The following is a 24,804-nucleotide window of genomic DNA, read 5'->3' as shown; positions in this document are numbered from 1 at the left end:
AAAGCCCCATCAATGAACTTCGTTTATTTGGTCCCTTTTGGTCTGGTAAATACACCATTGAATGGGTTTGTTAGATCTAATTGAGAGGTTCAAAAAAATACCAGGTTGATATCGCCAGAAATCTAGTGAGCTGATAATAGTATAGGCAGAGAGCACAGAAAGTTATCATTTGCAGTGTTTTTTGAGAACTACAGAAACACATCCTTCTGTTATGGAGATTAGGAGATGGGTGGGCATCTTATTTCTGTGGTCTTAATACAGATGGGTGAGTTTTCATCCCGAGTCAGCAAGCATGTTAATGGCAGAATGAAAACAAAAGGGAAAAATAAAAGCTTGACAAAAAGCAAAAAGAATGTATCTACCAAATTTAGGGCCTGATAAGATACAATATTCTTTTGCTTTTTGGTTAAGTTAAATTTATTTGGGAATTACAGAAATATGCCAGATTTAAGCCAAAGCTGGGTATTGAAATGTGAATGCAATTTTCCAGTATAGCTCTGTGATATTTAGGCCTCGTGCACACTAGACGATTAAAAGAACTTTATAAAACCGTCAGTAGCTTTACAGTGAGTTTTTCAACTTTTTTCAATGTTTTTGCAATAGCGTTTTTTAGCGTTTCTGCGCGTTAGCTTTTTTTTTTTTTTTTGAAGAAAAATTTTTTTTCCGTTAATGGATCAAAAATGTTAAAAAAGGTGAGCGACGTTTTTTGAGCGTTTATCAGTGTTAGAGCGTTTTTACAGCTGAAAAATGTCCCACTAGTTTTGGGGTTTTTTTACTGCTCAAAAACGCCACTGCCCTAAACTGCCCTATGTGTGCATGGACACATAGGACAACATGATGGAGAGTTTAATGACTGTAGAAAAAAAAAAAAGTCTACCGCCAAAAACAGCTGCAGTAAAAACGTCAAAAAGTTTTTGTGTGCATGAGGCCTTAAAGAGTAACTCATAGTTTGTTGAGAAAAAAAACAAATATTCCCCTTGTGGTGATCTGCGCACATTGCAGGGATTTTCATAAACTTTGTTGCAGATTTCTACCTTTTGTTACTCTGAAGGAATAGCTGTTTATCCCTGTCTATGTGCTGAGTGAATCTGTATGGGAGCGATATTATAATTATCAATCAGCTGATGCACTTGCAGGGTTCTAATGAGGAAACTTGCAGGACCTGCAACCCTTAATTATATTTTTTATTACAGGGGATGCTCACAATCAAATCTAATTTGTATCTTAGTGCAGACTTCTGGGAAAATAAGCGAGCCGATCACACAAGCAGGAAATTACATTTCTGACCATCTGTGTATAGAACACCTCAAGGTATGCAATATTGCATTGCATTTCACAGAAAATTACAGCGTTGCAGATTGAAAAGGATTTTTGGCCCTGTGGAGCCCAAAACAAATATTTTGCAAGTCTACCTCAAAAGCTACATTTTATTCAGTGAGCACAACCAATAACTATAGTAGAAAGGGTAATGTTTGTTCTAACTGCCAGACTATGGAACATCATTGCTAGGTCGAGGATGGTGCTTCATCTACACACCTATTCTGTTTTAATTCAACGTATCTGCGATGCAATTGTGTCATCCTTGGAAATTTCTTACATCAATCATCTCCACCAGCCACTCAGACGATTGGATGCTAGGAGCTAAAACTGGAGCGTGAATAAGTTCCTGTATGTGATGTAAAGACGCAAAATAAAACCCTTCCTCTTTCAGATTGATATCATTGATTAGACTACAGCTTGAATGAATTTGGAGTTTGTTAGATGGAATTTCAGAACACTGAGGGCTTCTGTAAAATATCATTTTCTTTATCTGTGAAAATCTATCAGACATTCTGCTGCCATGAAATGTATTATCACACCAAATCTAACATATACAAAAAGGAGAATTTAACTGGAAAAAAAAAAAAAAAAAAAAAAAAGGGATTTTGTGTAGCACCAAGGATGAGCAATGTAAACCAACATAATCATGAAAAGGTATGGTTAAGGTTGTCATACACAGGTTAAAGCCAAACTCCAGGGAAAGAAAAAATGCTCTTCTGCACCTGCACTGCAAAGCGTTTTTTTACCTTACTGCATTCTAAGCCAGGCGCGTCAGCGGTGAACCTGACAAGCGGAGGATCAGGGCTGCTCTGTGCAAAACCATTGCACAGAGCAGGTAAGTATAACACATTTGTTATTTACGCTTAAAACAAATAAGCTTGGAATCATTTTAAATGCTGGGTTAAGTCTATGGGAGTGCCACAACAGTTGGAGCTCCCCTACACTTCAGCAGTGGACTGTTCCTCACAAGGGAAATGCTCATCAAGTCTAGGTGTGCTGGGGTGAACGGTTATCTAATTTCTGGCTCCATCCTTGAAACTGGTCCACCACCTCCAAAGTGCTTCTGGGCCATGGTGGCAAGCTCCCCTCATAACTTACAATGCAGGGTTAACCACTTGCTTAGTGGGCACTTAAACCCCCCTCCTGTCCAGAACAATTTTCAGCTTTCAGCGCTGTCACACTTTGAATGACAATTGCGCGGTCATACAACACTGTACCCAAATGAAATTTTTATCATTTTTTTTTCCCCACAAATAGAGCTTTCTTTTGGTGGTATTTAATCACAGCTGGGATTTTTATTCCTTCATTGATATGCACTGATGAGGCGGCACTGGTGGGCACTAATAGGCTGCACTGGTGGGCACGGATAGGCACAGTTAACTGATAGGTACCACTGATAGATGGCATTGATGGGCAGCACTGTTGTTCTGGCACTGATAGGTGGCGCTGGTGGGCACTGGTAGGCAGCACTGTTGCCTATTGCTAGGTGAAACTGGCAGGGGGCACAGGTGGGCACTGGTGATCTGGTGGCAGATCTCTGTGATCGGGACTGATGTCCCTCTCACGGCCGCCGGTGATCTCACGCTGTCAGCGCGAGGAGAAAAAATAGCCGATTATCGGCTCTGTTGACATCATATGATCAGCTGACATTGGCTGACAGCTGATCACATGGTAAGGGGTCGGGATCGACCCCTTACTCCGATCTGTGATCCAGCGAGTCTCAGATTCGCTGATCACAGAGCGCGCCGTGTGCCCTGCAGGGGGCACGCAGGCCGCTCGGGCGCGTCTATTGACGTCGTCCCAGCAAAGCAGGTCCACGCTGTAGCCGTCATTCGGCTATAGCACGGATCTCAAGTGGTTAAAGCAGTGGTAAACCGCTACAGTTGAAAAAATAAACAAATAAAAAACAACACCTTTAGGGTCGGTTCACACTGAGGCAGCACGACTTACAGCGCGACTGCCTCAGGCGACCCAGGACAAGACTCAGCGGCGACTTGCAAGACGACTTCTGTATAGAAGTCAATGCAAGTCACCCCAAAAGTCGTACAGGAGCGACGCAAGAACGGTTCCATTGCACAGAACTGGACGCTACTAGTCAGGCGACTAGGTCGCCTGACAAGTCGTCCCAGTGTGAACCGGGGCGTAAGGCATTGCATATTATGACATTATGAAATACTTGTACCAAAACAGAAGATGGCCCTGCCCCCACCTGTAACTGGCCTTCACAGCAAGGAGCACATGGAAGGGCAACGTATAAAAGACAAAACCAGAGAAAATTCCCAGCTCAACTCACCAACCAGTCTGCTTACCAACCAAAAATCCCTGTTTTTAACGCAAACTGTTGGACAGGTTAATTTGGTTGGTAAGCAGACTGGTTGGTGAGTTGGGCTGGGAATTTTCTCTTGTTTTGTCTTACATTATGAAATACTTACCTTATAACGAAGTCCCCCAGCGGTGCGCTGTCATCGCTGACAGGGCTGCCATCTTGCCACTATCTTTCTTTCGGGTTTGCAGGCTCCAGCTGTATACGTGGCAAGAGCCACAATGACATCACTCCCAGGCATGTGCACGGGAGCCCTCAGCTGCGGCATGAAGCTCTGAAGGTCCAGCGCGGCATGCCGGACCTTCAGAGTGCATGCGCTGATGACGTCACCGGCTGCATCCAGGGTGAATATCTCCTAAACAGTGCACGTTTAGGAGATATTCATTTTACCTACAGGTAAACCTTATTATAGGTTTACCTGTAGGGAAAAAAAAAAAAAAAAATCACAAAGCGGACTTTTCTACCGCTTTAATAGCCCTGCACTGTATGTGATGCAGATGGGCTGCCCATAGATCGGAGCGAGGGACAGAGTAGGTAAAAAAAAAAAAAAAAAAAAAAAAAACACCTTAAACCTGCACCCCCTAGATTAAAGCGGTATTAAACTCAAAACCAAAAAAGTATTAAAATTAAAAATAGTAATATCAAACCACTCACACAAAGGTAAAATAGAAGGATGGAAAAACAAATAGAAACAATGGGTCACTGCTGCTCTTAAATGTTCTATTATTTATAGTGAACAGGAGCTGCAGTTATCCTCTTCTACTAAAGATTATTGGATTGTTATTGTAAATATTGCACTGTTTTAGTTTTAATACGATTTTTTTTTAATTAAAAAAAGGAATGCAATATATTTTGTGGCCACAAGATGATTATCGTAGTAATGTTTGTGTCGAAAAAAACATGAGGTTTCAAAATTGTGTATTTAAAATTGTTATTTTATTGTAGAATTGGTACTTCTGATTATAAGAATCATCTGCCGATGGGTTTAAAATTATAGTTTGGTCATTAGTTTACATCTGGCCCACATTTTTAAACATCGTCCAAGAAGTGACGTGGGTGACCACACCTCCTAATGACATCCTGGATATGACGAAACGTGTAGGGGCGGGGGACTTCATTACCACTTCACTTCCGCTTAGTGGAACGCATGTTGGCTCCGGGAGGAACGGAGTAGCAGCACACCCTTTTGTGAATCGTCAGGTTATTCCAAGTGCCTTTGTGAGTGAATACACATTTTTACTTTTTATGGCTTTTTAATAGAATTACGCTAGGATTTTCTTCAAAGTTTTTCTTCCTTGAGTTCCTGTAAATATATGGATTCATAATCCCTTGAAGCCATTACAACACATATGAGCAGCGGTTTGAAGCGGGTGAGTGCATAGACAGTGGATTGGTGTGGAGCAGCTGTGAATGCACAGAACACTTGTGTTCTGTGCATCCACAGGCCTCTTCACCAGAATACAAATAGCTACACAGTCACTTTGGAATTTGCTGGACGTTATGCACTTTAATGGTTTACATGCACTTTTGTTTTTAGATTGATTGCACTTTATTGAAACATATTGGACAATAACTTATTGGGTTTTATACTATGTATTTGATAAAGGTAAATGCAACTCCTGTTCACAATAAACAAAAATGTATTATATTGCATCTTAACCGCTTGCCGACCAGCTCACGCCAATATATATGTCGGCAGAAGGGTACATACAGGCATATTAACGTACCTGTACGTTGTCCTTTAAGAAGTGGTTTTGCGGGCGCACCTGCCGCGAGCTCCGTGAGTGTGATCGCGGGTCCCACAGACTCGATGTCCGCTGGGATACCCGCAATCATCTCACGGAGAGGAAGAACAGGGAAATGCTGATGTAAAACAAGCCTTTCCCCGTTCTGCCTAGTGACACTGACACTGATCACAGCTCTGTACTGGGAGCGGTGATCATTATCGTGTCACACATAGCCCAACAACCCCCCCCCCCCGCCCCCGTCCCAGTTAGAATCACTCACTAGGACACACTTAACCCCTTCACTGCCCCCTAGTGGTTAACCCCTTCACTGCCAGTCACATTTACACAGTAATCAAGGCATTTTTAATCGCACTGATCGCTGTATATGGTCCCAAATAGCGCCAAAAGTGTCCGATCTGCCCGCCATAATGTCGCAGTCACAATAAAAAAAAAAAAAAAAATCGCTGATCGCCGCCATTACTATTAAAAAAAATAAATAAAAATGCCATAAAACTATCCCCTATTTTGTAGACATTATAACTTTTGTGCAAACCAAACGCTTATTGAGATTATTTTTTTTACCAAAAATATGTAGAAGAATACGTATCGGCCTAAACTGAGGAAAAAAAATGTTTTTTATATATATTTTTTGGTGATATTTATTATAGCAAAAAGTACAAAAATAATGCGTTTTTTAAAAAATTGTCGCTATTTTTTGTTTATAGAGCAAAAAATAAAAAGACTGCAGAGGTGATCAAAATACAACCAAAAGAAAAAAAGGACGTCAATTTTGTTTTGGAGCCACGTCACACGACCACGCAATTGTCAGTTAAAGCGATGCAGTGCCGAATCACAAAAAGTGCTCTGGTCTTTTGCCAGCCAAATGGTCCGTGGCTGAAGTGATTAATCATTATATGTGGTGACTGCATCAGTGTTCTTTTATTTAGGGTTTTCCCCTCCGTTCTCACCTGGTGATCTGACCAGTAACACACCCCTCCAGTATTAGTGAGACCATAACTCTGGAGGAATGAGCACAGGTTGCACAGCAGAGAGCAGCATTGTCAGTCTGGGGGAAGGGTAGTGTTAAAATGTATAATCAGATTTAAATACACTAAACAAATTGATTTCAAACTCCAGCTCACACTTTATAATCAGTAACAGATTTTTTTTTTTCCCTTTTGTGATAAAGGTTTTGCATGAGCAAATAAACTGTTTATTTTAACCACTTGCCAACCGGCTCATGCAAATATATGTCGGCAAAGTGGCACGGATGTGCAAAATCCAGTATGGGTACATCGGCCCTTTAGGAGACACACACCCGCTGCACAGCGGGGGACCCGTTGCGCATGGTCGGTGGGCGCGATTGCGTGCACGAGCGCCAGCACAGGGATTTGTGTGTGTATACACACAAATCCCTATGCTGTCAGGGGAAAGGAGACATGTCATTTGTTCATAGTCAACAGGAACAATATGTCTCCTCTCTTAGTCCTATACCAATACAGTTAGAACACACATTTAACCCCTTGATCACCCCCTAGTGTTAAACCCTTTCCTACCAGTTACATTTACACAGTAATAAGTGCATTTTTATAGCACTGATCGCTGTATAAATGTCAATGGTCCCAAAAATGTGTCAAGTGTCCGATCTGTCCGTCGAAATGACGCAATCCCGATAAAAATCGAAGAGCCCCGCCATTACTAGTAAGAAAATAAATAATAAAAATGCCATAAATCTTTCTCATAGTTTGCAGACACTATAACTTCTGCTCAAACCAATCAATATACGCTTATTGTGATTTTTTTTTACCAAGAATATGTAGAATATATATTGGCCTAAACTGATGAAGAAATGTGTTTTTTTAAAACATTTTTGGGGATATTATAGCAAAATGTAAAAAAAATTTTTTTTTTTTCAAAAATGGTCGCTGTTTTTTTGTTTATAATGCAAATAAAAACCGCAGAGGTAAACAAATACCACCAAAAGAAAGCTCTATTTGTGGGGGAAAAAAAAGGGATGGAAATTTAGTTTGGGTACAGCATCGCATGACTGCACAATTACCAGTTAAAGCGACGCAGTGCCAAATTATAAAAAGTGCTCTGGTCAGGAAGGGGGTAAAATCTTCCCGGGCTGAAGTGGTTAATCAACCCTGTGAGTGTTAAGTGGTTTGTCTCATTCATGTAAACCGATACATTCTTCTGGAGAGCCTGTGCTTCTGAAAAACAGACTTGCTGGCTGGATCACCAGATGAAAATCGAAGAAAGCAAGCCTAAAAAGGAAACAAATGCATGACATCTAAGAATTGATGTGGGGGAGGGGACACTGCAAGGTTAGAGTTCATCAGATTCACACAGTTCAGCTTTAAAAAAGAAGTATGGTTTTTATTTTATTTATTTATTTTTTTTTTTTTAAGAATCATACTTACCTAGGTGGATGCAGCATCGGCCTGATGCTACACCTGTCTCCCGGCACCTCTACATTGAGACATGAGTAATCGAACACTGCCGAGAGAAGAGTGAAGAGAGTTTAATAAGACTCGTGGCCACTCATTGCAATTAGAAGAAAAGAGGTTTAACCTTAAACTACATAGAGGGTTCTTTACTGTAAGAGCGGCAAGGATGTGGAATTCCCTTCCACAGGCGGTGGTCTCAGCGGGGAGCATTGATAGATTCAAGAAACTATTAGATAATCACCTGAATGACCGCAACATACAGGGATATGTAATGAAATACTGACACATAATCACACACATAGGTTGGACTTGATGGACTTGTGTCTTTTTTCAACCTCACCTACTATGTAACTATGGTTCTCACAGCTCCGTGAGCTGCTGACCATCAGTCACAGCTCTCTGCTCTGCCCCCTCCTTGCTCACTGGAGCACTAGGCTGTGGCGAGGGCAGAGCAGCCGGCTCAGGCTCTCAGCGGCTTGCTGAAAGCCTGGTGTCGGTCGAGGTATCTCTAGCAGATCCCGATTCCATGGTCATGATGACGCGGAGCCTGGACCGACTTCTGTGACGTCAGCAGACAGTGGACTTCAGCCCACTCTCTGCTGGAAACGGGTCACAGGAGTGCAAAACTAATTGCACTTCTGAGATCCATAGAAGAAATACAGCCAAACGAGCTTTGGCTGTACTTCTCCTTTAAGAGACTGCCATTAAAAAGATCTTCTTTAACAGTAAAAGCACATAGATAGGGTTCATGGTGCTGACCCCCTGACCTACGCCTTTAACATAGTTACTGTAAGTAAGGTGGTCTACTTGCCATGTTTTCTGCAATGCAAACTAAATTAATGAAGGGATCAGCAGTAGGAATGAAACTTCCATATAATAGCCACCGCATGTGGTCAGAGAAGGGAAGTCACATGTAGAGATTCCATTGCTAGACTCTCCTGAAGAGAGAAAGCTAATATATAATTAAAGCTGCTTACATTCAACATAAGGTAAAATATTGTTTATGGGTAGAGTATGCATTCAATGCTGGATGGCATCTATTCAGGTAGTAAACCCTAGAGGAAAACATGACTAATTTTTAACAAGTGTTTAGTCCTTAAATAGAGCTATATTTTAACAAATGGCGTCTGTCAAATCTGACAACGGTTTGGATCAACTATCACTACTAGTTGACATTTAAAAGCTTGGAGTGTTACAAAGACAGAGAGTGGAAAAAAAAAAGAAACAAGGCACATCTGTCTCCCCTAAGCAGCAGGAAATACTGAGTATTTATCCCCCTGTAACAATATAACAAAGAGGAACGACATTGCGTATATTGTCCAGATGGTGAGCTTGCTGGAAACATTCTTCTCCATAAAAAGAAAGCAATGTGCTGAAACATTTGCTCCCCATTCTGATTCCCCTGGATTTAATTACAGCCCGCAGTGCTCTCACTTCTGAAGGAGTTTTCTACATTATAAAGGGCATGGAGAGCTAATATGGGGTACAGTGAGATGCAGACACTGTCCATCAATCATCCTTAAAGGGGTATACTGCTTAAAGCCCATCGCCAGGCAAAAAGTTGGACTGGGCCTGCACTGCACAGGTTAACTGCACATTTTTGTCTAGGGGAGAGGAGAAAGGAGATATACTTACCCAATTCTCAGATCCTCCCAGTACACGACTGGCCTGGCACCCCTGCACTTTTCAGTTGTGGATTGTTCCCAACATCATCAAGCCCAGAGCAGGCTCCATAGGCTCCACCGCTTGACTGTTTTCCGAAAAAACGAAGGATCAGGTGAGTATAGGATTTCTTCTCACCCCTAGACAAAACGAGCAGTTTACCCGTGCAGTGCAGACACAGCCCCACTGCATGGGAGCAATTTTTTTGCCCGAGGTTGGGCTTGAAGTGAAAGCTCCCCTGCAGCCCCCATGATTTGCTTAGAGCATTAAATGCGATCTCAATAGTGAAAAGTTTTTGCTTACCTGTCCTAAACATTAGGAGTCTGCCATACTCATTAAATATCCAAACACAATAGGCCTGATTTATTGCTGGGCTTAGGGTGCCTTTAACCACTTGCGGCCTCTCCCCCCCCCCCCCCGTCAAATGACGGAGGGGCTGTGCGAATCTCATTCTGGAACGCCCGCGGGCATGCCGTGTTGCTAGGACACAGCGCAGCCCTGATCTCTGTAAAGAGCCACGGCCGTAGCTCTTTATGTGATCGGCTGTGTCCAATCACAGCCGGTCACATGTAAACACAGAGATGCCAGTAATCGCGGCTCCTCGCCTCACACTGACAGTGTGTGGCGATGAAAACCGATCAGCGGCATTTCCTTGCAGGGGGACATCTACACATGTAATCAGGGCACTGATCATCAATGCCCAGATTACAATATAGCGCCAGATGAGCCAGCAATCAGTGCCCACCAGTGCCACCAATCAGTGCCGGCTATCAGTGCCGCCCATAAGTGCGGCATATTCGTACCTCCTCATCAGTGCCCATAAGTGCCACCTCATCAGCGCACATCAGTGAAGGAGAAAAAATACTTATTTACAAAATTTACTGACAGAAACTAAGAAAAACTTTTTTTTTTTAATTTTATGTTTTTTTTTTTTTTTTTTTGTAAATAAAAAAATCCAGCAGTGATTAAATACCACCAAAAAAAGTTCCATTTGTGTGAAGAAAATGTTCAAAATCTCACATAGTTACAGTGTAGCATGACCGCGCAATTGTCATTCAAAGTGCTACAGTGCTGAAAGCTGAAAAATGGCCTGGCCAGGAAGGGGGTGCAAGTGCCCTGTATTGAGGGGGTTAAAAACACAAAGTACTATGTGCTCTACTGCTGTAACTTTTTGACAGCCATTACTAATAGCCAGAGAAACTGTCATGGCTGTGAGAAATGTCTTTGTGATGAAGTCTATACCTGAGAGAAGTGGGAGTGTCTAGGAATAGCTCTCCTGTATCACATACAGGGGTTCTCAGACCATCAAATTACTGACGAAGGGAGTGGGATGAACTGGTGCACTACAGTAAAATATGAGTGCTCAGAAGGAAAGGCTGCCTGCATGCTTCAAGGTTTACATTTTCAATTCTACCTGCCTGTAAATATCAGGCTCCCACACATCTGGACCGTTTATGAAAGACGGCACACAACAGCCAGGATTGGCACAACAAACCATATATTACTCTGTACAGGAACGGGTTAGGATAAAACCCGGAGTCTTGTATAAATACACACAAAAACACACACAAAAGAACAATGAACAAACCTGTGCAGAATAGCCTATTGCTAATGAAATGGAACTAGCACAAAATTGACAACTCAAAGTTACATTACAAACTCAGTTTCTCAATTGTGTCAAATCCAGCTACAAACAGGTTAAACACATTATAGATCCAATGACGCCATTAACAGCAAACATTATTGAGGAGGCGGCAGCATGGGCCGTGCTGAGGAATAATGAGCCATCAAAAGAGATCAAACGGATGGAACAGCTAGAATAAAAGGCAGACATTCACTGCCTTTTATGAATTCCTATGTTTAGAAAGGAAAATAACATAAAACATTGTCAACAATAACTTAACACCTCAGAAAGACAAAAGTAGTGGGAAAAAAACCAGCTGATGAATTATGGAAGAGCAGCTTGTTTCTGAAAAGCTCAAACGCAGAATAGTTGAATACTATTACGTAGGACTCTCAGGAGATCTATATAACCAAGCAGCCTGTTTCTCATCAGCAGCAAGCTCTGCGTTCCCGAATCGTTAATGTGATAAAATGAGGGGAAAAAAAAATTGTTTGTTGGCATGTATGACTTCATTATTTTATTAAGCAGTGCCAATCATATCTGTTTTATTGAGTCTTTCCACCAATAATCTTTTTTATGTACCAAGGACAATAGTGAGGGACATTCAAGTAGGCATTACACCAGCAGGCTGGAAGTGGCCATACTATGGGCTGTACATCCACCACATTCACATATGTGGATTTAAGACCATATCAAATTTGGTGTTCTGTAATATAAATTGATAAATTTAGTGGTTTCCATAGATACCACAGGTAAAAATTTAAAAAATTTGTGGATTGTGTTTATGGAACTGCTCAGCTAGATGAAAAAGCAACAGATGGCATATGCAGTCTTTACTTAAAGTAGAGCTATACTATAGGCAAAACTTTTTTTCATTTTGGATAAAGGGAGGGAGGGTTATAACCCCTGTATTAATTTATTTTTCCCCATCTGTGTCCCATTGGGGAGATTTCCCTTCACTTCCTGTGCCATAGTCGAAACAGGAAGTGAGATGAAATTCCTGCAAAATTAAGAGAATCTCTTGGGGACCCCCAGGTCACTGGAACTGTGTCCCCATTGCAAGATTTTCCCTCTTAGGCCCCTTTCATATTGGGCGGATCCGACCAAGTGGAATCCGCCTGCTCAGACGTGACTGCAAAGCTTCTGCGTTCACACAGCTATAGCCGCTAGCAACAATCACTGTGTTCCCCAGGAAGGGACGGCTCCCTGTGCCCCCCTCCCCACTGGAAAAACACAATAGCTCAGAGGGAGGTATTCCCCCTATCAATGCTGTGTCGATGGGGGAATCTAGCGATTTTCTTTACTACCTGTGGTAGCAGAAAAGAAAAATTGCATCATCATTGGCCTGCCTTACTTGAACAGAGATGGACAACAGTTCCAGGAAGTGCCTGTGAGCAGCCACATTTGGCTGCACAGGCACACCGTTGTCAGTGGAGCATGGTAGAATTTCTGTATTATTATTGTTTCTAATCAATCAGCTATTACAATAATGCATAGTATAAAAGTTTTACATAAAAATAACTATTTCTATGTTTATTTGGAATTCCACTTCAAATGTGTTAAAGAACCATCAATCTTTGTTCTATACATTATCTCACAAAAGTGAGTACACCCCTCAAATTTTTGTAAATTTTTTTTTATATATCTTTTCATGTGCCAACACTGAAGAAATAACACTTTTCTACAATGTAAAGTAGTGAGTGTACAGCTTGTATAACAGTGTAAATTTTCTGTCCCCTCAAAATAACTCAACACACAGCCATTAAAGTCTAAACCGATGGCAACAAAAGTGAGTACACCCCATAATGTCTTGGTATGCCAACGCCTTAAGAGTTTTCTTCACTGGAACCCCTAAAAAACAACCCCACCCCATAATCCCCCTTCCACCAAATGTTTTGGACCAGTGCACAAAGCAAGGTGGAGGAACGTGACTGGCCTGCACCGCAACCCGATAGACCACCTTTGAGATGAATTAGAGTAAAGACTGTGAGCCAGGCCTTTTCGTCCAACATCAGTGCCTGACCTCACAAATGCGCTTCTGAGAGAATGGTCAGACATTCCCGTAGACACACTCCTAAACCTTGTGGACAGCCTTCCCAGAAGAGTTGAAGCTGTTATAGTTGCAAAGGGTGGGCCAACTCAATATTGAACCCTACGGACTAAAACTGGGATGCCATTAATGTCCATGTGCATGTAAAGGCAGGCGTCCAAATACTTCTGGCAATATAGTGTATGTGTGAGAGCCATTGGCCTTCAACAGCAAAGGAGTATAGCACATTTCAACTTTGTAAGGGCTTTGAAACAAACAAGAGGATTCCGGCATTAAATGAAGCCCACCACATGTAGAATCACTCTTTTCTTTCAGTCATGCCCATGGCTCATTTCAATTGTAAGCTTTCAAAAGCAGAGCATCTCTTATGTATTGTACATTGTTTTATTCAAAACCACTGCAAAATACAAATTGTCATCTTAGCACTTTCATAAATGTTATAGAGAGCAGCATGTCGTCGCAAAATCGTATATTACATCTTCTAATTCCTCTCCCGGAGATAAAGAGAACAGTGGGGTCCCATAATTCTGAATAACAGCAACACTATTATATTATAATCATGTTATTCCAACAGCAACACAGCCAAACACATTAGAACATATTAATGCAGAATGTTTCATTAATGGCTCAGTAATGCATACAAAAAAAGAAAAAGAAACTGCATAAACACCTCTAACAAGCAACTAGATAGATCAATGATTACCCAACTCCAGCTGCTCTGGTCACAGAAGGATTCAACATAACTTTGGGAGTTCTTTTCACTGAAGTCAACCAAAGAGCACATTTCTTGGCTAGGCCTCAAAGGCAATATACCAGTGGACAGTAGGCTCCATCTGTGCATGGTCAAAGTGTTCCTGCTCGTTCTTCAGAGTTCTAGAGGCTAGCATATTAGAAGCCAAAGCTCAGATGTAACATACATTTGTCATTAACTTGAACTCTAAATCTGAGGGAAGCAGTCAAAGACAGACACAGAGGAACCGGTTCATACCTTTCCTTACCTCTTCATGTGCCCTAGGAGTTCTTGAGCATAGAGTGCTAAATCAGCAGTTCCCACCTTCAATGAACTGCTCTGAGCCTCCTTATCCAGGAGAGGCTCAGATTTTAGGAAGGTGGTTGAACTATACTTCAGAATTTAAAGCCTGAATATGCCATAAAGCACAGCAGATATTGTGAATTTAATTTGACAGGCATCAGTGTCCCCCAAATCCCAAAGAAGTGTTCCCTGGGGTACACATGGCACTGACTGATAATTGTTGTCTTACGCTATCCTCTCCCCACCATTTATTCACGTAAAAAGTTGCCAGTTTTTTGGAGATTTTTTACATTTTACTTTACTAGTGATTATAAGAAAGTTATATTGTTGTCCATGAGCCAGGAAGAAAGTCATCCTCGGCATCGGTCCTAGCATGCTAGTCTGGGCTCTGTTGAAAGCCAAGCTCCCAGCCCTGTAATATATTTTACATACACTCCTAAGCGGCATCCATCAGTCATAATGCTGGTGTAACCCAATTTCTAATATATTTTGCAAGGAAAAACTCCGCAAATCTTCAGAGAAGGGAACTAAGAAGTGTAGCTCTCAAAAGGAGAGCCCCAGTTGTCATTATAGGACCTGGGGTGGAAGGGACCAAAGATCTGCACAAAGCATTCTGTCCAAAGCCAATTTTTCAGTTCTAGATAGAGATCTCTTCAGAAAGATTTAGCCATCTGGTTCTCGTAATCAATATTATTTTTCCAGCGCTGACATAATGCATTACATGCATAGCAATATATAATTTATAAAGGTTTTACAGATGAGATAAAACCAGGAATGAAACATTCCACTCACATTTTTCAGCAGTGAAGGATGGCAAATGTTATGATTCAGACAATATACGGCCAGATTTTCCCCCCTCCAACACACTGCGTGGAGCAAAGAGTGACATCTTTCATAATATGTTTTGAGCAAGAATGTATTTACAGGAGTGTGACAAATTCACACGACCCAGAAAGACGCAAGCAATGCTACCACCGCAATAAGATATGAAATACAGCCGGCTGAAGCTAGAGATACCACAGGAAAACATTTAGTGTAAATATCTTCAACGACTTAACAGGAAGCCACAGAGCTGGTATTACAGAAATTGTCTTGTTCATGCTGTTAAAGGCTTGATAGAACTGCCAGATTCCGTTACCTGCCTGCTATTTCCTTAGCCTCTGTTTTCCTTCTGTCTCAAGAGAGAAAACATTCATACAAAGCACTGCTACTCCAAAGCCAACCTCTCCTTCACAAGCCAGCAACCACTTTTACATATGACTCAGGCAATCCTTACACGGCTAAATAGCTTTCATACCATCAGCAGCGTGTCCCCGGTGGGATTATTACAGAATTGCACAGTTATGCATAAAAGCTCAGGATAACCTCAAGGGCTCTATATAGCACGGGCAAAATGCAGCAGTGTGCAGTAACCCATAGCAACCAATCAAATCCACTTTCACACTGGAATGGCTGTACTCATTTTTTCTGCTATAGGTTATTTTTTATTCACCATACTTTTCACCGTGTGTTAAAGAGAACCAGTCACAAATGGAAATTTGGAATGATCCAAATATTCCCTTTTCTCCAGGTTACCTGCGTTGATTGCCAAGTAATGTATAAGTGCAACACTTTTGGGAATGTATTACCTCTTTCAGAGATAACAATTCCCCTGTCAATGCCTTCATTTTGGTTTTTCTCTCCAGAAGGAAGGCTCCATCTCTACTCAAGCATCATCGTAGGTCACCATTTCCTATAGACTAAGATGCCGCCTGAGATAGGACACAATCATGGAAGGCTCTCTTCACACTTGTGTGATGCAGGATCACATGCAAGACTGCACATCCTCCTGTAGCACACAAAAATGCATATCTTTTTTGCAAGCGTGCTGCGCTGCCATTAATTGCTAATGGCGTCCTAACATACCTTGCTAAAGTATACAAAAAATCGAGTGACAAAAAGCATAGTAATAATGTGCCATTTAAATAAATGGACTTCCGTATCACAATGCATAGTAAGGCGCAGAAAAAGTACAGCAATGCACGCGTGCTGGTGAATCACACAGATGTGAATTTAGTCTAATTAAGTCTTTAATTAGTCTTTAATTTTGCAATCCAATCACTGGTGACTAGATCAATACCTCCAAAAATAAAACCCACACCTCATGCTACAAATTTAACATTGGTTCCTGTTCAACTGATAGACTTATAACTGAAAATGCCTTATGTAGGTTCAGTTTAAATATCTTATATATTAAAACAAAAAATGCCAATAACACATATACGCATCTGAATGTTTAAACCTGCACTACCACATCCTTTCCATTAGCTTTTATTGATCACCTCCATAATATATAATGCATTGCATTATTTATCAAATATTTTACAAGGAAAAAAAAAACGAATCTGAGGTAAGCTGCCTTTCATGCATGCAGTGTGCATTTGAAATTTACAGTGGTATTTTGCATATTTATCATTATTGATGGTCAGATCTAAAGTAAATTTAAAAATATATTTTTGTTGTTTGAAAGATTGTATCTTATACCCAGCCAGGAGATGTAGCACCTACATGTCACCGTTTTACCCATTTAGCTCCAATGACTAATCATACTATAGACACGACCTCTCAGAGGGCTCAGCAGGTGATTTAGATTAGACAAAGGGGACTGAAAACTACCTTATTGTGTTGGATTTTTGGTAACCCATATTGCTTTGGGGATCCTTTGATAAATATTGATATCTCTAGCTCTCTATCACAAACAAAAACTCAGTTTAAAAAAACTGACGCCCAGGCTTACCTTTTTTTCCCTACACATAAAGCAAGCCCACTCCTGTGTTACTTTAAATGGAGTACTCTTAATTCCCAGCAGACATGCATCTACACAATATAACCCCATAAAACTGAACCATCTATCTTGTGTTTGCTTCATTTTCTGTCTGGACAACGACAATCATTGAGTCGTACCGTCATTAGCACAACTGTTGTTACAGCCATTAGACTTCTGCCATCAATCATTTTGTTTCCGACCATTGAATGAAAGAACACATCCCTGGCTTCCTTTTACATGTGTATACTCAAGCAACTAATCATTTTACCTTTAAAGCATAAAAACAGGTTTTAAAAAGATATCTGCATTCACCCAATAAATTCAAAGTGTCTGCCAACCAGGGTGGATAAAAATCGAAGATAAAAAAAAAAAAAAAAATTCTGATTTTTATTTAAAATCAATTTTTTTTTTTTTTTAATCAAATTTTAATAAAATGCTTTTGGAGTAAAAACTGATCTATCTATAGTTTTCTATTTAAGATGCATTCATAATTTAGTTATTCAGCATGAAATAGAGCTTAGTTATGTAGCATGAGGCTGTATATTCTGCAATATTTACATTTTTGGTAAACTCGTTCAATGAATCCAAGCTCTGCAAGCGGAGATAACATGCACTGCACTGATGCAGTCACACAACTTCACAGTAAACATGAGTTAAAACAAAGTTCATAAATATTCCTTTATCCCATTCCCATTGTTTTGTAAATCTATGTACACTACAAACTGTATGATTGAATTGGTTCTGATATCACTGTTTTAATAACCTGACAGATTATTCTAAATAGGAAAACTTAATTTTGTTTGCAAATAATAAAGAGATTCTAACTACCAGTAAAAATAAGTCTGTCTAATCTGCATTTCAGATCCATCATGGCAGTGCCTGTTAGCAGGCATCCACTCACCTAGTGCAGCCATAGCCATCACCTTATTGTGTCACTGCCGCATCGCCAGCCATCCCTTTAATGCGAATGGGACAGTCGGTGAGTCAATAGCGGGTCAGAGGAGGAGCCGCTGTGGGACAGAGATAACAGTTTCTCTTAAAAAATTATGATTTAAACCAAGTTGATTTAAATCAAGCTTTTTTACTTGTGATTTAAATCATAATTTAAATCGACTTGATTTAAATCAAATCCACCCTGCTGCCAACTCTAAAATTAATTTGCTGAGCTCTCAATTTTCTTTGTGGTCAACAAGGAATTCAGCTGCAAGTGACAGTGGCACACAATTACTTAAGATGTAAAATATCACAGCTTGCTAGTTCTTGCTAAGGTGGGTGCATTTGTTTAATTTTTTTCCAAGCTCGGTTTGCTTTATTTTCACAGGTAATCCTGCAGATAACATACTTCCTGTCTCTGGGTGGCTACATCAATCCTCCACTGAATCTATAGAGAGCCATGGTTGTTACCCTAGGCTGCTCTCTGTTATGAGCTAAGATATGTCTATAGTTTCATCTCTATTTCATGTTTGGCAAAGCAATTTATAGGTTTACAGAATATAGCTAGGAAAACATGTTTAGTGCAACTCAGAGACACACTTTTCTGACAAATTCAAAATATAATTTCTGTACTTACTGAAATGTTCTTGGCCTAAAAAATCCTAATGCAGTTACCACATCTAATGATTGTAAGCTACAATTTTTTCTCTTGAGATTAGTTAGTGGTTGTAATCCTTTGAAATGAAAAAATTAACCACAATTGATTCATCCCAACGACATCCACAGTCAGAGCTGCCTTAAAGGATTCCTCCTGCAGAACTTGTAAGGCATGTTAAGTTTTCAAGAAACAATCCCAGTATAGGCTTATACCTAAATTGCCACAACCTTCTGTAAACTATGGTTTAATGCCCCGCATCTGATTTTAAGACTATGAAAAACACTATGAAAAAAAGATCTATAAAGATGATCAAGTTTCACCAAGATTTTCACTTCGGTACAGGAGGTCAAGTAACCAGATGTTATAGATTGTAAGTCAATTTGCAAATGCTTACAGTGCTTTACAAGTTTTCTGGTTCTGGTGAAAATGAATATATCCATGACCAGTAATATTTAATAATTTTTTTATGTTCATTTCTTTAGAGGGATTCAGTTGTTGACAGTGGGAAGACACTCCATGCCTTCATCCTAAGGTTACCACTAGATTCAATACAGTTTCAGTTCTACTTCATTCGTCTCCATTAAAAAGGTTTAAAAGTGTATCCAAGCACACCCACCTCCCACCCGGTAAAATAATACTGACTAAGATTAGTTTGAACTTTCCTCCCGCTAGTTTGAAGTCACGTTCCCCTGTACTTGAAAATACAGCCCTCCTAAATCTTTTTTACCCCCATGATGTATTTAAAGGTTTCAGTCATATTGCTCCATTCCCCAGAATGTACATATTAGTTCCTGAAGTCTCCCCCCGATAGGATTTATTTGTCAGACCAAATCCGGCAGGCTGGTTTTAACCAAGTTACTTGATTAACTTGGTACATTCAGCCTGCCTATTAATGGTTCGAATCTTGGCCCAGCTCCTGCTAAAGCAGCCAAGATTCGAGCTACCGTGTTTCCCCAAAAAGAAGAAGAAGACCTACCCCAAAAATAAGACCTAGCGTTATTTTCCAGGAGGGCTGCAATATAAGCCTTACCCCAAAAATAAGTCCTAGTTGAAAATGCTTGTAAAATCCTATAATCCTTTATCCTTAATCTATTATAGTAGTATATAATTTACAATGTGTGTGTTTCTGTAATATAATTGCGGGGAAGAGAGCTCCGGTGGATCACAGAAGTGCAGAGCGGCACTATAACGAAGGTATCTGGCACAATTATATTACAGAAACACACACATTGTACATTATATACTACTGTAATAGAGTGGATTATAGGATTTTACAAGCATTTTAACTCCGTTCACACTGGGGATTTCTGTCAGGCAGGGAGAGAGAGAGGGGGAGAGAGGACAGCACAATACATGGTAAGACCTACCCCGAAAATAAGCCTTACTGTGTCCTTTGTTGCCAAAATTAATATAAGACCCAGGCTTATTTTCGGGGAAACCCGGTATATATGGCTGGCCTAACTATAGATCTATATAGGGGAATCAGACTTCCTTCCTGCTGCTGGTGATCCCCTCTATTGATGCATCCTAGAATTCTATTCGCTTTTCCCACTGCCTGGTCACACAGTTTGCCCATTTTGCAATCATCTGAAATAAGTACCCCAAATCTTTTTACTCTGTAGTGCAGACCAGCAATGTACCCCAGAGTTGTACTCTGTCAAAGGGATTATTTCTCCCTAGGTGCATTATTTGACATATAGAACCACTGAACTGCAGTTTCCACCGCTTTGACCAATCTTCCAGCAATGCCAAATCATGTTCCATGTTAAAGACACCTCCAGGGATATTAACCTTATCACACACCTTTGGGTCATCAGCAAAAATACATACCTTGCCCACCAACCCTGTAGTTCTATCACTTACATATAGATTAAATGGAACAGGACCTAGTACAGAGCCTTGTGGTACACTACCAATGACTTCTCTCTGTTCCTAATGAACCCCATTTATTACACTCTGGGTATAATTTGATGGCTGCATTAGCTGTGTTGACTCCTTTATTTTAATTTGGATATACTGCTATTAACACATATCCAGCCTTAGGATGACAATGCTCAGTCACCTTTCTGTATCAAAACAACAGAAACAAGATAGGACTATAGAACAATGTCCCTCTTCTATTCTCTATAACAGAAGGGTGTGATTCTGAAGTCTTAAAAGATAACTAAGAACAACAGAGCTGATAACAGTGACGTATTTCTGAACTTGGCTAAAAAACAGACATCACAAAAAACACTTTCAATAATACTAACAGACCAAAAGGAACCAGATATGAAGTTTTTAGTTAGGGTTTACTAATATATATATATATATATATATATATATATATATATATATATATATATATATATATATATATATATATATATATATATATATATATATATAGACACATTTGATGGCTTGAAGAAAGTTATTCAGAAGTACTTCACAATTAAGTTTGTTTTTAAGGTTCGATTTTGGAACTGATGGACTTTACCGAACAAAAAACCCTGTTAGAAATTAGTTTGTTCTTGACTATGCCCGTAATTCTGTAGTACTCCGATGGAAGGCCTCGACCTCAAATTTAGTAGTTAGTGAATGCGGCTCTACCACTGTACAAGGCTATTTACCTGTCACGAGACTCGAAGGACGATTAGTAACGCTCTATTAAGTACCGAGAATGGCCCAAGTGGCATCTCTGATCTCATAAACATCCATGGGTTGCTCAGTCAATGTTTATGGGGGGGGGGGGGGGGATGTAGAGATGCAATTGTAATGTACACTTGCATAAATAACTAAAGTAAGCTATGTAAGGTATTGTAATGGCTCCAATCATCTCTATGGCCTAAGAAACCGGACGTAACGAGCATTTCATGACTTAGGTTTCGCTGGATATAAACAGTGCCATTGGGAAATTGGCAAAGCTTTTTATCACACCGATCTTGGTGTGGTCAATTTTTTCAAAAAGAGCGTACCCGTCACTACCTAGTGCTATCATAGGGGATATATACACATTCCCTGAGATAACAATAAAAATGATTAATAAAATAAAAAAAAAAAAGGAACAGTTTAAAAATATAATAAAAAAAGCAAAATAAATCATTTAAAAAAGCACCCCGCAAAGACGAACGTCGGTCTGGTGTCATATGTAAACAGCAATCGTACCATGCATGTGAGGTATCATCGCGAAGGTTAGATCAAGGGCAGTAATTTTAGCAGTAGACCTTCTCTGTAAATCTAAAATGGTAACCTGTAAAGGCTTTTCAAAAAATGTAGTTTGTCACCGCTGCACATTTGTGCGCAATTTTAAAGCAGGTCTTGTTTGGTATCCATGTACCCGGCATAAAATCATCTTTTTTTTTATTTCATCAAACTTTTGGGCAATATAGTGTGTTATAGTGCATTCAAATAAAAAAGTGTGTATTTTCCAATAAAATTGTGTTTGAAAAATTGCTGCGCAAATACTATGTGAAAAAAAAATTGCAACACCCACCATTTTAATCTGTAGAACCTTTGCTTTAAAAAAATATATAATGTTTGGGGGTTCAAAGTAATTTTCTCGCAAAAAAAAATATTTTTTCATGTAAACAGAACGTGTCAGAAAGGGCTTTGTCTTCAAGTGGTTAGAAGAGTGGGTGATGTGTGACATAAGCTTCTAAATGTTGTGCATAAAATGCCAGGACAGTTCAAAACCCCCCCAAATGACCCCATTTTGGAAAGTAGACACCCCAAGCAATTTGCTGATGGGCATGTTGAGTCCATGGAATATTTTAAATGTTGCCACAAGTTTCGGGAAAATTACACTTTAATTTTTTTTTTTTGCACAAAGTTGTCACTAAATGATATATTGTTCAAACATGGCATAGTTATATGTGGAATTACACCCCAAAATATATTCTGCTGCTTCTCCTGTGTACGGGGATACCACATGTGTGAGACATTTTGGGAGACTAGCTGTGTACAGGCCCCCAAAAACCAAGCACAGCCTTCAGGCTTTCTAAAGGCATAAAATTGTGATTTTACTCCTCACTACCCATCGCAGTTACGGATAGGGATACACCGATACTTTTTTTAGTACTCGCCGATACCAATTACCGATACCTACCGCAACGGTTTTGTTTTAACTTCAGCTGTCAGCAATGGTACAAAGCATTGAAAAGTTATTCACAAATGAAATAAATAGATTTTTTTTTTTTTTTAAGTTTGCGCTTTTTAAATGTGAAATGTGTAAACATATGTTAATATATATGTGTAAAAATATTCAATAACAAAGCAAACAAAAAACAGTTTTACTTGTTTATCGTTTATAGACGTGAAAAAAAAAAAAAAACAAAAAAAAAACAGGAAAATAAATTAAATGGAGAATAGGGAGTCAATTAAAGCTGACTAGAGTAAATTAGGGGGTTATAAGGGGTTAAACAGAGGAACATTTGTGCATCCCTTTGATCTGCAGATGAAGAAACAGAAAGCTTCAAAAAGAAACAATGTTTCTTTTTATTTTAGTATTTCAGGGCTGAGCAATGTTGTTAATAAACATTGCCGGCTGCTTTTTTTTTTTTTTTTTGGACAGCTCCAATTACCAGTCTTCTTTAACACTTTAGCTGTCAACAGGGAAGACCCACTCAAAGAACCGAGCCTGAAAGTAAAAGTATCGGTTTCAGGTATCGGTGCATTTGCACGAGTACCGATACTTGTGCAAATACTCAGATAGCACCCCCCCTCCCCCCCAAATGACCCCATTTTGGAAAGTAGACACCCCAAGCTATTTGCTAAGAGGCATGGTGAGTATTTTACAGATCTCATTTATTTTTGAAAATGAAGAAAAGAAAAAAAAAAAATGGTACATTTTCTCAATTTAATCATTTGATATGAACGGGACACACCCCCCCACTCTCAGGGGGGTGATTGACACCACAGCCTCCGCCTTCCCAGCCAAGGTAGCACAGTCAAATCAGGAAGCACTGGGCCCCTCAGGATCCTCTACCAGAGAATGACTCCCTTGGCCCACTTCACCCAGTGGGTGCACCGGTTTCTGTTCCCACAAGATGATCTCTCAGGAACCCATCATACCAGCATGGGTACTATACAGGCAGCCATCCCAGCCAAAAAAACAGAATGGCGGCAAAGCACCCCTCTACAAGGACACTAATAAGAACAGATCCTACAATTGTTCTTAACCAAAAAGCTGAGAAGCAGCAACAGGGGTAAGTATTAGCCCTTTTCTTTGCAAGGATGCCTTTGATGACAATTTCTCAGAAAGTGAATCACTTTAACCTATTTGATCAAATAGTGCGTGAAGCAGAAGAAAATGGCAGAATAAACACCCTGTACCTTGAAAAAAAGGTTAAACTGCTTAAATTTGTGTTCCTCAATTTCTCCTTTCTGCCTACTACATAACTTATTTAAGACCCAATGGCATCATCACTGGGACTCTGCTTCTCTATGCAATGAAGACATATCATGGCTGGTGGAAGGGGTAGGTTAGCAGGATGCTGTACATAGCTTCCTGAAAAATTCACAGCACCTTGCCTCAGTACTGCTCCCAAGAGCTCTCATACAAGCAGTGGGCTGGCTCCCGGTAAGAGAATAGAACGCCTTAAAGCAGAACTAAACGTTCCTATACTTTATAGCCAAGGAAGCTGGCATCTTACATCTGTTTGATCTGCAGTTGCCATGGGGTGGATGCACAGGTGAGCATTTATGACACCATCCATTTGATGGCTTGACAGTTCAGTTAAGAGGACAAGCAAAAGTGACAGTTATGGTTCAAGATATGGCCTTGAATGTAACTGTTTTGGGAAACCAATAAAATCAATAGGATTTAGTTCCACTTTAACGGGTGGATGTCAGTCTGGAATATCAGTCATTCCTACTCGGGCTGTATTTGTATGCAGATCACTATAGGTAACAGCCACATGCGATTGTGAACCTCCATGATTGAAGGAACTGGCATAGATGTTCTCCAGCCAAGAATAAAACAGGCTCAGTCGGACTTGCTGCAGTTTCTAACGCACACTCTAAAAAGCTCACCATATGCACTGATATCAAAGTAAGCAGTTTCCAATGTTAGGGCTGGGGAAAAAAATAGATTTGAATCTTGAATCGAGTTGAGAGGTCAAATCGATTCAAATGTTCAGCAAATCGATTTTTTTTTTCTCACCAGGACCAGCGCCGACACCGCGCCAGTCCTGAGGAGCTGCGGGCAGGAGTTTTTAGGCGAACTAGGCCGCGGACTA

General features: G+C 40.2%; 1 protein-coding gene across 2 annotated transcripts in view; it reads right to left on the bottom strand.

The window, feature by feature from the left end:
- RERE (arginine-glutamic acid dipeptide repeats) overlaps positions 1 to 24,804 on the bottom strand; it is a 498,077-nt gene that overhangs the window by 427,517 nt on the left and 45,756 nt on the right. The window contains exon 1 of one of the 2 annotated variants that reach the window (XM_073603030.1): positions 15,328 to 15,349. The exons of the other annotated variant lie outside the window; for it this stretch is intronic. The gene's annotated coding sequence lies outside the window, so the exon portion shown is untranslated. Of the gene's footprint in view, positions 1 to 15,327; positions 15,350 to 24,804 lie in introns of those variants that run through there. 2 annotated transcript variants of the gene reach the window in all.

Source organism: Aquarana catesbeiana, linkage group LG10, assembly GCF_042186555.1.
Source record: "Aquarana catesbeiana isolate 2022-GZ linkage group LG10, ASM4218655v1, whole genome shotgun sequence".
In the NCBI taxonomy this organism is placed as follows: domain Eukaryota; kingdom Metazoa; phylum Chordata; class Amphibia; order Anura; family Ranidae; genus Aquarana; species Aquarana catesbeiana.
The sequence above is the reverse complement of the archived record's forward strand: the minus strand, read 5'-3'. Positions and strand labels throughout refer to the sequence as shown.